Genomic DNA, 4,532 nt, shown 5'->3' on the forward strand with positions numbered 1-4,532 from the left:
CAGAATGGAGAAAAAACCTTGGGAGAAACCAGGCTCAGTCGGGGGGCCAGTTCTCCTCTGACCAGACAAAACCAGCAGTTCAATTTCAGGCTAGCAAAGTCACATTGTGCAGAGGAATCATCTGGTTCCTGTGGTCTTGTCCCGGTGGTCGTCTGAGACAAGGTCTTTACAGGGGATCTGTATCTGGGGCTCATCTAGTTGTCCTGGTCTCCGCTGTCTTTCAGGGCTGTAGAGGTCCTTTCTAGGTGCTGATCCACCATCTGGTCTGAATATGTACTGGATCCGGGTGACTGCAGTGACCATCTGATCTGGATACAGACTGGATCTGGTGGCAGCGGTGACCTCGGAATAAGAGAGAAACAGACTAATATTAGCGTAGATGCCATTCTTCTAACGATGTAGCAAGTACATCGGGTGTTATGGGAAGTGTTCCCGGTTCCGGTTGACCTAATTAATGCAGCCTAAAAATCCTTTAACGGATTTGAATATTAGAGGCGTATTAGTGTGTTATGTGTAAGCCAGGTTGAAGAGATGGGTCTTTAATCTAGATTTAAACTGACAGAGTGTGTCTGCCTCCCGAACAATGTTAGGTAGGTTATTCCAGAGTTTGGGTGCTAAATAGGAAAAGGATCTGCCGCCCGCAGTTGATTTTGATATTCTAGGTATTATCAAATGGCCAGAGTTTTGAGAACGCAGCGGACGTGGAGGACTATAATGTAACAAGAGCTCGTTCAAATACTGAGGTGCTAAACCATTCAGGGCTTTATAAGTAATTAGCAAGATTTTAAAATCTATAGGATGTTTAATAGGTAGCCAGTGCAGTGTTGACAGAACCGGGCTAATATGGTCATACTTCCTGGTTCTGGTAAGAACTCTAGCTGCTGCATTTTTGACCAGCTGGAGTTTGTTTATTAAGCGTGCAGAACAACCACTCAGTAAAGCATTACAATAATCTAACCTTGAGGTCATGAACGCATGAATTAACGTTTCTGCATTTGACATTGAGAGCATAGGTCGAAATTTAGATATATTTTTGAGATGGAAAAATGCAGTTTTACAAATGCTAGAAACGTGGTTTTTAAAGGAAAGATTGCTATCAAATAGCACACCAAGGTTCCTAACTGATGACGAAGAATTGACAGAGCAGCCATCAAGTGTTAGACAGTGTTCTAAGTTATTACATGCGGAGTTTTTAGGTCCTATAATTAACACCTCTGGTTTTTTTTCCAGAATTTAGCAGTAAGAAAATACACGTCATCCAGTTTTTTATATCGACTATGCATTCCGTTAGTTTTTCAAATTGGTATGTTTTGCCGGACCGTGAAGAAATATAGAGCTGAGTATCATCAGCATAACAGTGAAAGCTAACACCGTGTTTCCTGATGATATCTCCCAAGGGTAACATGTAAAGCGTGAAAAGTAACGGCCCTAGTACTGAGCCTTGAGGTACTCCATACTGCACTTGTGATCGATATGATACCTCTTAGTTCGGGGAACAGACACAGTCTCTGTGTGACTATGAAATAGGGAAGTATTTCCGGGGAAACTTTTTCAAAAGAAAACACACACACACACACACACACGCAAAAGCACGTCTCTTTGCTGGGCCGCGGCGGTTTCAGTGAATAAGCTGCTGTATCAGCAGCATCCACAACTGAATGGAACAAAAATGTTGAACTTGAAAATTAGAATATATTGAAATAAATTTGGTTAAATATTTCAAAAATATTAGGATATTGGGGGGAATACCCTTCTCCTCTCTCTCTCTATGTACTTAAGTAAATGGAAGTGGTAATTTACCGCATTATGAACACGGCACTTGCTGGAATTATTAACATTGTACACAATACATATACAACCTTACACCAAATTTCAGGCCCTGTAGGTAGGCAAACATATATATAGATCATTTAGTAAGCAGAAATCAGAAATTTACTGTAAAGGGGTGGTTGATTGTGATTTCACTTTTTTAACTTTAGTTAGTGTGTAATTTTGCTGTTTGAGCATAAACAATATCTGCAAAGTTACAACGCTGAAAGTTCAATGCGAACGGAGAGAGCCTATTGTCTTTTAAAATTATAGCAGTTTAATGCCTACAGTTATGGCTGGTAGGGACTACAACAAGCGACTTCTCAGGTTGGTGACATCACAAACCCTGAAATTTACATAAACCCTGCCCCCCGGAACATGCAACCAAGCGGGCGAGGGCATGTTGCGCTGCTTTAGAGAAGAGGAAGAGTTGCTGCCATGCCGTCAAAACTAGGGGTGCACGAAAAAATCTATTCATGAATCGGGATTCTGTCTTCTAACGATTCTAATGGATTCAAATTCAAATTCAATTAAGCTTTATTAGCATGACTGTGTAACACAATGTTGCCAAAGCATTAACATATATATATATATATATATATATATATATATAAACAAACAACAACAACAACATAGATAACAAATAAATAAAATCCATCTAAATAGATGAAAAGATAAAGTGAGTCAGAAGTTTGATTCATAAGTTTCAAAATCAATGTTCTAAAGCAACTGTTCTTAATCCTGTTCCTCACATCCCCCTGTTCTGCACACGCTCTGCTCTGCATCTCTCTCTCTCTCTCTCTCTCTCTCATTCAGATCATCAACTTGTCAGCTCCATCAATGAACTGTGTTCCAGTTATACACTTTACGTGTATAGACAGACAGATATTTTTTACATATCTACGAGAAGCGTTAAACATGGATGTGTACGTGGTTGCCGTGGTAGCGAGCAATACTTGCTGGCAAACACTTCTTACTCTTACAAAAATGCTACAAAGCAATTGTTATGTTTTTGCACTTACACAACAGTAAGGAAGACAATCAGATCGGAGCTTATCTGAAACACGTCTTTACTGCACAATTGCAATTATCACACTTACAGTGCACAAATACAGAATACTCTTTTAGTAATTGACTCAATATGCAACAGTTCCTCCCCTCCAGCCTTGATACACTCACTTTAAGCTGCACAAATTTAACATTACCATAAAGAACACTGGCATTCAAACAATACATAGCTTATTCAACTGTGTATATGTAAACAACTACAAGTCCAGCCTATCAGGTGGTTTATGAACACGCTCAGGATAACATTTCACTTGCTCTGCATTTTGAGAAAGAGACTGTGAGCTGAGCGATTCAACAGTTTCTGGTCCTGTCACATCAGTGACTGTCGAAGAAGCCTCAGGTGTCATGAGTGCATACTCGTCCGAGCATTGTGAAGTATCCGCACTCTCTGCGATGTTTTGAGAATAATTAACCTGTGTCGCTGTTGCATCCAAAAGCTGATCAATGTGTCTGCGCCAAACCATGTTGGTACTGTAGTGTCCTGTTATTCAATGTTATGCTTACTAAGACCACAAGAGGGAGATAGGATGAGTGGGGGAGAGAGGAAAGGGAAAAAAAGAAGTAGAGTGAGAGACTAGATGTATGTGTGTTAAGATCTGTTATTAAATGAGTTATGTGACCCGTTCAACTGCTGTGGCTTGGCTTCATATCGCTACCTGAAACACAACATATTGGCGACGAGGCGACCACGATTGCTGCAAAGATGGCATCAGCTGCACCATTTCCTAACTTCTTCTTACCTGCTCCAGGTGATCCCGCGATTCCCTTCAAGACATGGGAATGGATGTTTCAAAATGACCTGCTAGTGATCGACGTCCAAGGACAGGAATGGTCGGAAGTCAGGAAAAGAGCCCTACTGTTGCACTGCCTGGGTACTGTCACGCCCGGTTGCCTGCACCACTGTGAGGCTTTAGAGGGCGTTCCTGTTTTGTGTCCCTGCCTGTTCTGGTCATGGACTCCATTTCCCATCATGCTTTGTTTTCATTAGTGTCTACCTGGTTCAGCTGTGTTCCATTTTCCTGTTTGATCCTGTGTTTGTGTATATTAAGCCCTGGTCTGCTATTGTCGGTGCGAGTTGTTGATAAGTGTTACCTCCTTGTGGTTCCATCATGTATTTTGGATGCTTATTTCTGTGGATTATCATTAAAGGATCTTGAACTACATTTGGACCCGCTGCCTGTTGCTTACTTGTGTTCATTCGTAACAGAACAACTCACCACAACAAGGGATCCAGCAGTTTTTTATCATGCGCCCACGTCAAGGTACTCGTTGTGACCCTTTAAAGAAACTTTGTTCCATTTATCAAAGGGGACGTAATATTGAGGCTTATGTGGAGGAGTTTCTTTCGTATTGCCACCTTGTACCTGGTGATGATGCATTGCTGAGGGACTGTTTTTGGAGTGGGCTTGACCTGGATATCAGCCTCAACTTGCCTGATGAGGATCCAGGTTGGTCCCTGGCGCAATATATTGACTTTGTTTTATTGTTTTGTGGATCTGAGTTCACTGTGGGGCAAGTGGAAGAGGAAGTCTCCCCTAAATATTTTTTGCGGGGGGGGAGTAAGTCGTGGGCTCCAGTGGCCTCTGAGTCCGGCAGACCAGGATTGCCACCATGCCACACACTGATGATTGCAAGTCCAGTGTTCGTCACCACTC

This window comes from Sinocyclocheilus rhinocerous, unplaced genomic scaffold (genome assembly GCF_001515625.1).
Source record: "Sinocyclocheilus rhinocerous isolate Xijiao unplaced genomic scaffold, SAMN03320098_v1.1 scaffold1549, whole genome shotgun sequence".
In the NCBI taxonomy this organism is placed as follows: domain Eukaryota; kingdom Metazoa; phylum Chordata; class Actinopteri; order Cypriniformes; family Cyprinidae; genus Sinocyclocheilus; species Sinocyclocheilus rhinocerous.